This window comes from Chlorocebus sabaeus, chromosome 11 (assembly GCF_047675955.1).
Source record: "Chlorocebus sabaeus isolate Y175 chromosome 11, mChlSab1.0.hap1, whole genome shotgun sequence".
Classification (NCBI taxonomy): domain Eukaryota; kingdom Metazoa; phylum Chordata; class Mammalia; order Primates; family Cercopithecidae; genus Chlorocebus; species Chlorocebus sabaeus.
The window spans coordinates 106,957,362-106,970,578 of NC_132914.1; the positions used below are offsets into that span (position 1 = coordinate 106,957,362).

General features: G+C 51.0%; 1 protein-coding gene across 4 annotated transcripts in view; it reads right to left on the minus strand.

Annotated features, from left to right (window-relative positions):
* The window catches only part of TRPV4 (transient receptor potential cation channel subfamily V member 4), a 51,923-nt gene extending 39,546 nt beyond the window's left edge, over positions 1-12,377 (minus strand). For all 4 annotated transcript variants that reach the window (XR_012094591.1, XM_073021080.1, XM_073021079.1 and 1 more), the window contains exon 1: positions 12,297-12,377. The gene's annotated coding sequence lies outside the window, so the exon portion shown is untranslated. The remainder of the gene's footprint in view (positions 1-12,296) is intronic.
* Positions 12,378-13,217: the final 840 nt, after the last annotated feature.

Below are 13,217 nucleotides of genomic sequence, written 5' to 3' on the forward strand. Positions count from 1 at the left end.
TCAGGAGGCTGAGGCAGGAGAATGGTGTGAACCGGGGAGGCGGAGCTTGCAGTGAGCCAAGAATGCACCACTGCACTCCAGCCTGGGCGACAGAGCGAGACTCCGTCTCAAAAAAAAAAAAAAAAGAAAAAGAAAACTGAGGTTCAGAGAGGCAAAGTCACTTGTCTGGCATTGCCTTGCTCCAGAAAGGGGGAAGCAGGATTAGAACCCATGCATCCCCAGGACCTGTACCTTTGATGGACACTATATAAAGACAAAGAAACTCTGGGAGGGAGGAGCTTTAGAAAGAATGGAGTGGGGGGTGGATCGCAGTCCCTGGTGAACCACCAGTTCACCAGCTCTGGGCAAGTCACCTGGCCTTCCCATGCCTTGGTTTCCTCACCTGCAAAATGGCAATGATCCTAGCACCTACCCCAAGGGAACTGTCATGAGGGTTAAATGAAATAAAGCATGCAAAACACTGAGCCTGGTGCCTGGTACACAGCATGCATTTCGGTCAAGAATGGCTGCTGTTGGAATCTTCGGTATCAGTGTACTATTTATCAGTATCATTAGGGGAACAGATGAACAAAAGGACTGAGGACCAAGGAACGCAATGACTCCTAGAGAAGGCACAGCGGCCGGAGCCAGAGCCTTGGAGGTAGATTCTGGTAGCCACCTCGAAGTGGCGGCCGACTGGGAGCTCAGCTCCTTGGCCAGGCAAAACCTACTGCCTGCCAGGCTACGCACGGCTCCCAGGCCCCTGGCAGGCGGCAGCGGTAGGGGGGCATCATGCCATACCCAGCAGCTTCCCTGGCCAGCCTGTATTTACCTAGCAGGTCTCGGCCCAGTCCGCTTCCTGTTTGCTGCACAGTGGCCGCCTGTCCAGGACAGACAGAGCTCCAGTGTCCTGCTGGGCCCCCACCCCATGCACTCACACCACCCAGGCAGGGCAGGTCTGGGGTGACTCACCGGGCCCCACGGAGGGCAAGGCCAGTGTGGCCACGGCAGTCATTTGGTCATTCTGCAAGCCCTTGGCTGGAGGGATGCTGGCTGACAGCACACACAGATGCCCCTCTGAGCTTTCACACGGACCAAGTCATTTCTGAGGGTCCCAGCCCCGGGGCAGGAGCCACCAAGAGGCCATGTGGCTTAACAGTTAAGAGCATGCACCTTGCAGGCACAAAAGGCCACATACTGCAGGATTCCATTTATATGAAATGCCAGAAGAGGCAAATCCATAGAGACAGAAAGCAGACGAGTTGCTGCCAGGGGCTGGGAGCGGAGAGTGATGGCTGCTAACAGGTACAGAGTCCTTTTTCGGGGGTGATGAAAATGTTCTGGAATGAGATACTGCTGATGTCTCTACAACTCTGAATATACTAAGAAACCAACCAAATTGTACGTTTTAAAAGACTGAGTTATGAGTATGTGAATTACATTTAAATGACCCTTCCAGGCTTAGTGACCTCAGGCAGGTCACTTCCCTCCCAGAACCTCAGTTTCCTTATTGCAACATGGGAATGTCATGGGGATTAAGCACACATAAAGAGTTTCTTTTTTTTCTTTCTTTGTGTGTGTGTGTGTGTATGTGTGTGTGTGTGTGTGTGTGTCAGGATCTTGCTCTGTCACCCAGGTTAGAGTGTAAGTGGCACAATCTCGGCTCACTGCAACTTCCGTCTCCCAAGTTCAAACAATCCTCCTGCCACAGTCTCCCTAGTAGCTGGGATTACAGGCGCCCACCACTGCGCCAGCTAATTTTTGTATTTTTAGAAGAGATGGGGTTTCACCATGTTGGCCAGGCTGGTCTCGAACTCCTGACCTCAGGTGATCCGCCTGCCTCAGCCTCTCAAAATGCTGGTATTACAGGCGTGAGCCACCGCGCCCAGCCACGTAAAGGGTTTCAAACAGGGTCTGGCACGTAGTAGGGGCTCAAGGATACAAAGTCACTAGCCCAGGAGGCTCCAGGTCCTTCTTCTCTTATCTCGCTTCCCTCCCATCAGAGAATAGCCCCAGGATTCCACCCTCTCAGCCAGCTGTGCTTGAGAATATGCTACCCAGCTCCAGCCCGGGAGGAGGGAGGCGCCAAAATCTTAGGCCAGCCGGGCGCAGTGGCTCATGCCTGTAATCCCAGCACTTTGGGAGGCTGAGGTGGGCGGATCACTTGAGGTCCGAAGCTCAAGACCAGACTGGCCAACATGGTGAAACCCCATGTCTACTAAAAATACAAAAATTAGCTGGGTGTGGTGGCGGGCACCTGTAATCCCAGCTACTTGGGAGGCTGAGGCATGAGAATCGCTTGAACCCAGGAGGCAGAGGTTGCAGTGAGCTGAGAGAGCGCCACTGCACTCCAGCGTGGGCGACAAGAGACTCCATCTCAAAAAAACAAAACAAACCTTAGGCCTGCCTTCTCTCTTATCTGTAAAATGGGGGCAATAATTACTACGACCTGGGTGGGGTTAAGCCGTATTTGCTCCGTATTTGGTGTACTGTACATTCATGCTTTAAACTAAAACATAAGGCTGGGTGCAGTGGCTCACACCTGTAATCCCAACACTTTGGGAGGCCAAGGTGGGAGGATCGCTTGAGCCCAGTTCGAGACCAGCCTGGGCAACATGGTGAGATCCCATCTCTACAAAAAATAAATTTATTTATTTTTTTAAATATTAAAAAATAAAATAACAGCTCCTACCCCAAAGGGCTATTGTGAGGATTAAATGTGATAATTCGAGCCTTCAGCGCAGTGCCTGGCAAACACGAAGTGTTCAATGAATAGCAGTTTCTTTGCCATTCTTGCTAACATTCCCTGAGTTTACAGTGGGGGTGGGGGGTGATGACATTGAGGTCCAGGGAGGTCAGAACTGAGCAGGCACTGGAACCCAGACTTCCCGGCTCCAAAACCAGGGCTTGTGACTGCACAGACCTCACCTTTGGAAAGGGTTTCCTTGCCACCTCATTTTCATCTTCCGTCACCTTTGGAAGGCTGTCAGGACAAGGGCCGCTTCCCAGCTGGGAGACTGAGGACTAGAAGGGACAGGACACTCATCCATGCATACATTCCTCTACCCCACTTCCAGGTGCAAAAGTCCCGAGTTTGCCAAATCAGAGAAGGGGGAAGAGGGCAGGCGCCCGTGATGAATGGATGGGGTGGGAGTCGGGGAAGGGAGCCTGAGGCAGCAGAAAACCAGTCTGAGATCCTTCCTCTGTCCCAGCCCACCTCAACACCAGTCTGTGCCAACAGCAGGCTGCTGCCTCAGGGGTTAACTGCTTGGAATTACGACTGAGGCTAATGCCTGCAATGTTACCATCAGTAATGCCTACCCTCCATGGCACATTTTACACAGCACCTCCCACTTGGTTGGTTTTTGTTTTGAGACAGGGTATGTCTCCGTTACCCAGGCTGGAGTGCAGTGGCACAATCATGGCTCACTGCAGCCTCGACCTCCCAGGCTCAAGCAATCCTCCCACCTCAGCCTCCCTAGAAGCTGGGACCGCAGGCATGTACCACCATGCCTACCTACTTTTTTTTTTTTTTTGAGATGATGTCTCGCTCTGTCACCCAGGCTGGAGTGCAGTGATGCGATCTTGGCTCACTGCAAGCTCCGCCTCCTAGGTTCATGCCATTCTCCTGCCTCAGCCTCCTGAATAGCTGGGACTACAGGCGCCCGCCACCACGCCCGGCTAATGTTTTGTATTTTTTTTTTTTAGTAGAGACGGGGTTTCACTGTGGTCTCGATTTCCTGACCTCATGATCCGCCCGCCTCGGCCTCCAAAAATGCTGGGATTGCAGGCGTGAGCCACTGCGCCCAGCCACCATGCCTACTTTTAAAATGTATTTTTTGTAGAGAGGGGGTCTCACTATACTGCCCAGGCTAGTCTCCAATGCCTGGGCTCACGTGATCCACCCACCTTGGCCTCCCCAAGTGTTGTGATTACAGGCATGAACCACTGTGCCTGGCCCCTTCTATCTGTTTTAATCCAAATAGTAACTATAGAGATGAAATATTATTGTGTCCATTCCCAGATGTACAAACTCAGTCCCGGGAGAAAGGAGGTTTCACCAATGCCAATCATAGGCTAAGCACTTTCACATTTCTCTCTCATTTGAGGTAGGTGTTATTGTTATCATTTCACAGATGAACAAACGGAGGATCAGAAAGAATGAGATTTAACTGAGGCCACATTCTACAGGAAGTGAATGTGCATAAAATTCCAACCATTTGCTTTTAAATCCATCTGAGTTCATTCATCCCTTTGGGGGCTACCATCCCCTCTCCCTGGGAGCCCCCTTCTCAACGCCATGTCCCTTGGAACGCAGCAGGACAGGTGGCACAGTGGTGACAGGCTTGGAGTCTGACTCTTGGCTTGGAGTCTGACTCTTTGTCATTTAGTAACTGTGTGGCCCCAGACGGATCACTTGACCTCTCCGAGCTTCAGTTTCCTCGCCTGTGAAAGGAGCTCATCACAGTCCCCACTGCTGGGTTGCTTGTCATTGTGGTATCAGAGTCTCACAATGTGGCCGCGAAGCACTGCGTGGGGGATGATGTCACTCGGACAAAAGCTCTAGGGTGAGGGGACTCCCTGCTGGTAACTGCTGAGCCCAGATGCCTGGAACAGGGCCTGGCACATAGCAGCTGCTCAAGATGTGTTTGCTGGATGGATGGATGGATGAATGAATGAATGAATGAATGAATGAATGAACACAGAGGGAAGGAGTGAAAGACGGGCTTAGTCATTCTCTCCAGAGCAGACAGGTCCCCAAAGTGAACCTCTGCCCAACTAACTAATTAGCTTCCTCCCTTCCATCTTTTAACAGACAGCTTACTGAGCACCTACTATGTGTGGGGCTTTCTGGCCTATGAGACCAATACCTCTCATGAGGACAACTATCGTGAGCCCATTTTATAGATGAGGAAACTGAGGTTCAACAAGACCAGGACACTCACCTATGCAAACTCGGTCTCAGAGCCAGAGCCTGTATCTGAGCAGGCGCTTCCTTCTGATGCCTTGCCTGGCTGGCTCGTCCAGTCACTCATTCCTTCCTTCATTCATCCCTTCACTCTATCTACAGGTATTCCTGAGCCCCTTCTGTGTGCCAAGGGGGGACACGAGTGAGCCAGACCCATGGGTCAGTCAGCCCCATGCCCCTGTCCCACCCTCACCTGCTGAGGTCTCAGCCCAAATCCCACGGAGCCCACCCTCCATAAACACACACGTATACACAATACACACATATACACACATTACACACATATACACATACACTACACACACACACAATACACATATACATACATATAATACACACACATACACACATTACACACATATACACACATTACACACATATACACATACACAGAATACACACACATACACACATTATACACATATACGCATACACAGAATACACACACATACACACATTACACACATATACACATACACTACACACACACAATACACATACACATACATACATATAATACACACACATACATACATTACACACATATACACATACACAGAATACACACACACACATTACACACATATACACATACACAGAATACACACACAATACACACATTATACACATATACACATACACTACACACACACAATACACATACACATACATACATACATATAATACACACACATACATACATTACACACATATACACATACACAGAATACACACACAATACACATACACATACATACATATAATACACACACACATACACACATTACACACATATACACATACACAGAATACACACACAATACACATACACATACATACATATAATACACACACACATACACACATTATACACATATACACATACACAGAATACACGCACAATACACATACACATACATACATATAATACACACACACATACACACATTACACACATATACACATACACAGAATACACACACATACACACATTATACACATATACACATACACTACACACACACAATACACATACACATACATACATATAATACACACACACATACACACATTACACACATATACACATACACAGAATACACACACATACACACATTATACACATATACACATACACTACACACACACAATACACATACACATACATATAATACACACACATACATACATTACACACATATACACATACACAGAATACACACACATACACACATTATACACATATACACATACACTACACACACACACAATACACATACACATACATATAATACACACACATACACACATTACACACATATACACATACATACACACATACAATACACACACATACATACGCACATTACACACATATACACATACACACAATACACACACATACACACATTACACACATATACACATACACACAATACACACACATACACACATTATACACATATACACATACACTACACACACACAATACACATACACATACATACATATAATACACACACAAACATACATTACACACATATACACATACACAGAATACATACATTACACACATTATACACATATACACATACACTACACACACAATACACATATATACATATAATACACACACACATACATTACACACATATACGCATACATACACACATACAATACACATACATACGCACATTACACACATATACACATACACACAATACACATATACACATACATACAATACACACATACATATATACACAAACACACACATAGACACATGCACACACATTCACATATACATATATGTATATACATACACATATGCACACACATGCACACAGACATACATGCACACATATACATGTACACACATACATGTACACACATATACATATACACACATACACATATATACACATACACACATAGACATACATACACATATACACATGCACATCAATACACACACACACACACACAGAGCGAACGGTCCCAGAAGCTGGCCAGCCCACTCGGTCAAGCGGGTGGAACCCAGGCCACTCCACCCTCGGGGGAAAACGGGTGCCCGGTGAGACTGAGGAGCTCTTTGTGCAAGGGGCAGGGTGGGTGGACAGGAGCGGCAGCTGTTACTCACTAACCAAAGAAATAGAAGGATATTCCTGTTTGGTCAATGGCCCGCCTGTCTGTCCCCTGAGCCCCCGCCTCCTTCTGTGGCCTTCCCAACACCCTGACCTCATCTGGAGACTTGCAAGGGCTTCCTGTGCGCCTGGTGTGGTCTCATGTGATCCTCCCTCGCCGATGAGGACACATGCTCAGAGAGGGGATGTGACCTCCTTGGAGTCACACAGCCAGCAGTGGCCAGGGCTCAGGGCAAAAAGAGGAAACCAATGGTCAGGAAGGGGCTAAGGGTGGGAAGGAAGTCAGAGTCACATTGAAAGTGAGGCCCTGTCCCTTCCTCATTCCTGTCCAGCCACTGGGGTGCCAGATCATGGGATCCAAGGGCACCCAAGGCAGAAGGAGCCCAGGCCAGAACGAGAGTGGCAGCCAGAATAACCCAAATCCCTCCTCAAGTTGGCAGAGCTCTGACCTCAGCAAAGCCCAGGAACAGAGAGGTTAAGCCACTTCCCGAGGTCACAGAGCAGCAACTGGCAGAGCTGGGAGGTAAGCTGAGGTGGCTCAGATGCCAAGAAGGGTGAGCCTACCGTAGCTTTCCATGCAAGAAGCTAAGCTGACCACTGGGCTTTTCATGGACCCAAGGACAGCAGTGTCACTCAGATCTGGCTTCCAGTTCCAGTTCTGTCATGAGCCAGCTGGGTATCCCTAAGTAAACTGCTTCCTCTCTGAGTCTCGGTTTCCTCAGCTGTTAAATGGGGCTTGGCATTCCTGCCCTTGCCCACCCCCAGCAGTGGGGAAGCTGTGACACCATCGAAATGCACATCAGCTCTCAGGCCTGTAATCTGAGCACTTTGGGAGGCCAACGCAGGAGGATCACTTGAGCTCTGGAATTCGAGACTAGCCTGGGCAACATAGTGAGACCCCGTCTCTGAAAAAAAAAATTAATTAGCTGGGTGTGTCCCAACTACTTGGGAGACTGAGGTAGGAGGATCACTTGAGCCCAGGAGTTCGAGGCTGCTGTGAGCTATGATCACACCACTGCATTCCAGCCTGGGCAACAGACTGAGATCCTGTCTCTAAAAATAATAAATGAAAATAAAAAGTGAACATCAGGCAATAGATACTAGTTTTAAACTAAATACTAGAGGTTGTGCTGAAGACTGTCCACAACCTCTCAGCAAGGCAGGCGTTACCTTATCCCCTTTGTCCAGATGAGGAAACTGAGGCCAAAGGAATAACGGAACTTATTGGAAGCTGGGATTTGAACCTGGGCAGCTGGGCTCCAGCCCTAGTTTTTAAGCATTAAATCAAGAAAGTAAAAAAAGTTGACGGCTCCTGGCGCTCAGTCCATGCTCGTAAATATTTCATTGCTGAAAACATATCATTATCTGCCCAAATGCAAGTCTAGCTTTGCCCCCAATACCTTCCACCCACCCACCTGGCATGGAGGGGCTCTCTGAGGATGTCCAGGGGACGAGCTGGAAGAAAATATGCCCTGGAATGGGCCTGGGGACAAGGGGAGCCAACACAGTCTGAGGCAGAAGAGCTGTGCTTCAGAGCCCCATCCAGGTGCCTTGGATCATCCCTGCAAAGTGGGACGAGAGTCCCTTTGACAGAGGAGGAAATGGAAGCCCAGAGAGGCCAGGTGGCTTCCCCAAGCTCCTCCGGGGGGAACAGCAGGCCTGTCTCAAACATGCGGATGCAGTTTAAGCCCAGGCCTGTCTGTGCAATTCAGGTTCTTTGTTTTGAGAAAGGATCTCTCGCTCTGGAGTGCAGTGGTGCAATCGCAGTTCACTGCAACCTCTGACTCCTGGGCTTCAGCGATCCTCCCACCTCAGCCTCTCAAGTAGCTGGCACTACAGGTGCATGCTACCATATTCGGCTAATTTTTGTATTTTTTCTAGAGACAGGGTTTCAACATGTTGCCCAGCTGGTCCTGAACTCCCGGGCTTGACCAGTCCACCCACCTCAGTCTCCCAAAGTGTTGGGATTATGGGTGTATGCCACTGCACCTGGCCAATTCAGGTTCCTATCTCTGGTAGCTCCCCCATCACCCCAGGCACCCCAGAGAGGGTCCAGACAAATGGGGATGGGCCACCTTACAGGTGAAGGAACGGATTTGCAATCGGACAAATGGGATTCAGGTCCCAGCTCTGCCCCTTTTCAGCTGAGAGAACCTAGGCAAGCGACTTCACCCTTCAGACCTCATTCCGCCCTCTGAAAAATGGGGACGAAAATAGTTTTGTATCCAAATATGCTGAGAGTGCTTGACTCAGTGCTTGGCACACAGTAAGTGCTCAATAAAGGCTTGCCACCATCATAATAAGTGTTGATGCAACCCAGGGTTGGCTAAAGGCAGACAGAACCTTGTACCCAGAGTTCAGAACAGCAGCCACAGGGCCTGAGACCACGAGTTATCTCAAGAGATCTGAATTAATCTTTAACAGGTGAATTCTGCTCCAAATTGGTGATGCGGAGCACTCCAGAGGGCCCACTGGCATAAAATAAATGTTTTCTCGACTCCCCGGACTCTATCTGTGACAAGAGGAGCTGTTACCGGGGTCCCTATAATTTGGAGAACAGACTGGAGTGTCTTTCCCAAAGTCAAATAGGGGAAACTGAGGCAGACAGCAGGGTCAAGGGCCTGCATGGGGTAGAGACACCCACTTCATGTGGACCCCATCCCCCTAGGTACAGAGGAAGGAACTCAGAGGACTTTGACCACTCAAAAGTATTTGTTCAGACAACCATGCCATAGATACTGACTGAGCATCTACTATGTACCAGGCACATGAGGCTCAGTCTTGCGTGTTTCCTTCCCTCCTACATCTCCTTCCAGCTGCCCCTCTCCACTCGGAGCTTGGATGACTTCCCCAGCCTTGGGGCCGGCCTCTCTGAGCTCCTCCAATCTTTCCCACTCTGCAGCCAAAGGGACCTTTCTAGAACACACAAACAACCATGCCACTCCCAGGCAGGACTTCTGGGCCTCTGGGTCTGACTTAGCCCCTGCCTGTCTGATCCCTCACCCTTTCCAGTCACGCCACAAACTCCAGACAAACAGAACGATTTCTCTGCTCTATAAACTCCAGGTGTAGCCACCTGTTAACAGGTAAAAGTCATGTCTCTGCTAGTGCCATTCTCTTTGCCTGAATACCCTTTCCTCTACTTTTGCGTTTATTCTTCAAGGTGCGGTTCAAACATACCTTGACTAAGCCCTCGTGGGTCCTTCCTGGGCCAGTCCTCCTACCCTACAGCATTCTCCCCTGACCCCATCCATTCCACAGCATACATTTACTAAGCGTTGGCCATCCACGCACACCTTGCTAGATGCCCACAAGTCAGGTGTGGGAGCTCCTCCCCGGGGCCACAAGGGAAAATCCTTCTTCCCTTCACACCCCTCAGGCTAGAGCGAGGCTGGGATTCGAAGCGTCTCAGTGCTCCAGTGCCCAGTCCAGAGCTGGCATGGGTGACCTTGCAGAGAGCATTTGCTGGAGGAAGGAGTAAGTGGCAGAGGCCCGGCTGGCACCAGATGAGGCAGGAGGAACCTCCACAGCCCCTTCCCCAGATATAAAGTGTCTGGGTTTCACCTGGGGAATCCCAGCCATCCTCACAGGAGCTTAGGTGAAACATCCCTCCTGGGGGCATCACACGCTTTTTGTTCAGGCAACCATTCCCTGGTTACCTCCATTTCAAAACAGCCCCACCTTGGTCTTACAAAGTGAACCGCCCTGAACTATGACTGCCATTTGCCATTTGTGTCTGGGACCCCTTCCCCCTGCAATTCGCCAATCAAGGTGGGTGTCTAGGCTTTCTGGTTCCCCTTGTTCTTCAAACAGAACGAACTAGAGAAATGTGGAAATGGCCAATTGACTTTTTCACCCTCTTTGTTAAGAAAATGTTTGGGGCAACAACAGCTAGTAAAACAATGACGGCAGCCAACAGTGACTGTGCCAGGTTCCTGGAAGGTCATCGGTCCTCACGACAGCCCTGGGGGCTTGCCCTCAGGCACCCCAGTATTACAGAGGAGAGAACACAGAGGCTCAGACAGCTAGGGGACTAGGCCAAGGGCACACAGCAGGGGACTGCAGAGCACACCCCAGGCCCCACACAGACCCACTCAGCCTCGCAAATGACCCAGGCCTGACCTTTCTACCCATGCTCCCCCAAAAGCCCACTTCGTCACCCTCCTCAGGAGCCGGCCCCGAGTTACCCTCTGCCCTTGCTCTGGAGCCAAAGTGGCAAAGCTTAAATCCTCAAGCAGTTCTTAGCATCCCAGAACAAAGCTCCCACAGGGTATCTGCCTAGCATTTCAGGGATTCACGGCCCCCCTGCCCCCAGTAGAGGCCCTTGTTTTAGAAGCTGAGACAGAAAAGCCACAGGACCCACCTCCGCCCTGCCACTTCCCAAGTACTCCGTGGGCACCAGGCCCTGTGTGCACAGCTGGCCCCAGGACAGGACACCTGGTGTAGTGGGAAGGGCTTTGGGGCTGGACAGCCCCTGGGTTTAAATCCCAATTGTCTAGATCCCCGACCTAAGCCTCAGTTTCCCCATCTGCAAAACAGAGAAGACAGACAGAGGGAACGGCTGGGGCCGGCTGGGGCAGTGGGTGGCTCGATGAATGTGTCTGTGGTTGGTGCTTCCAGGCTAGTGGGGAGTGTGGGAACCTCTCTCTCCCCGCGCCACCCGCCCCCGGGACGTCCTGAGAGTCCAGGGCAGAACTAGAGGTTAAAGATTTTCATGCCTCTTGGAGGAAACAGCCGTCTCTCTGGGACTCAGTAACCAAGAAGAAGCCTTTGGAAGCTCCAGACTCCAAATTCCATCCGACATGCTCAGAGGCCAAGGGCAAACCTTAGGTCCTCCAAAATCCCTCCCCAAGTCTCCTAAGGAGGGCTGCAGGGCTCCCGGCCTTTGGTTCCCTGGCTTGGGGTCTCAGGGAACCGGACCGGCCTCCCCCCAGATCTGCTACCCCAGGCTCCACGTTGGTGCCCATTTCACAGGTGATAAAACCGAGGCCCAAAGAGCCGTTGTCCTGCCCAAGGGCACTTAGCGGAGAGGCTGGCGCCTACGGAACCTAGCGCCTCCCGCCTCCCGCCTCCCGCCTCCCGCGCCCCCGGCCCGCACTTTGGAGCCTCGGGACCCCCCGGAGCCGGACGGGCCACGGAGATGTCCCCAGGGGCGCAAGGGGACCTCGGCTGCGCCGCCCCTCCCGGGCCCGGGCCCCACTCACCTCCGGGACGGCTGGGCGCCGGCGGCCGGGAGCTCCGCGTTTCCTGAATCCCGGCGGGCCCGCCCGGCGCCCGTCCGCCCGCGGGTCCCTCCTCCGCCGGCTCAGATTCCAGCCGCGCGCCGCCCCCGGCCTGCTCCCCGCCCACCCGCCGGCCCGCGGACCCCGCCGAGCGCAGGCCCTGGAAGGGGCGGCCCCTGCTCGCACCCCGTCAGCCCGGCGAGGGCCCCCCTGCGGGGAAGGTGCAGGGTCAGGGCCTCAGTTTCTTCGCCTTGAAAATGGGTGTCGAGATCCCTGGATAGAGCGGCAGACGGTCGTTGGAGAGGGCTCTGGTTGGAATCGGCTCCGATTCGATCTTGCTCTGTGATTTCGGGCCGCCCTGGGTCTGTGTCCTAGTCTGTTCATGGGCGTCCCGGCCTATTTCTAAACGTGTTTGCTCATTCATTCATTCATTCAGCAGACAATTCCCTCCAAGGAGCTGCCAGAGGTCCCTACCCTCGGGTATGGCCCATAGAGATGGTTCAGGGGTAAATAAATGTGAGCTGCTCTCCTTGGTCTTCACTCAGTGCTTACAGCAAAGCCTGCCTCAGAGTAGGCAATCAATATGTTTTGTTGCTGTTATTTTTGAGACAGGGTATCACTCTGTTGCCCAGGCTGGAGTGCGGTGGTGTGATCATGAATCACTTCAGCCTCAACCACCAGAGTTCAAGCAATCCTCCCGTATCAGCCTCCCTAGTAATTGGGACCACAGGCGCTCACCACCACACTTGGCTAATTTTATTTAAATTTTTTGCAGAGATAGAGTCTCACTATGTTGCCTAGGCTGGTCTCAAACTCCAGGGCTCAAGCGATCTACCTGCCTCATCCTCCCAAAGTGCTGGGATTGCAAGTGTGAGTTACCGTGCCTGGCTCAATGTGTTTTTG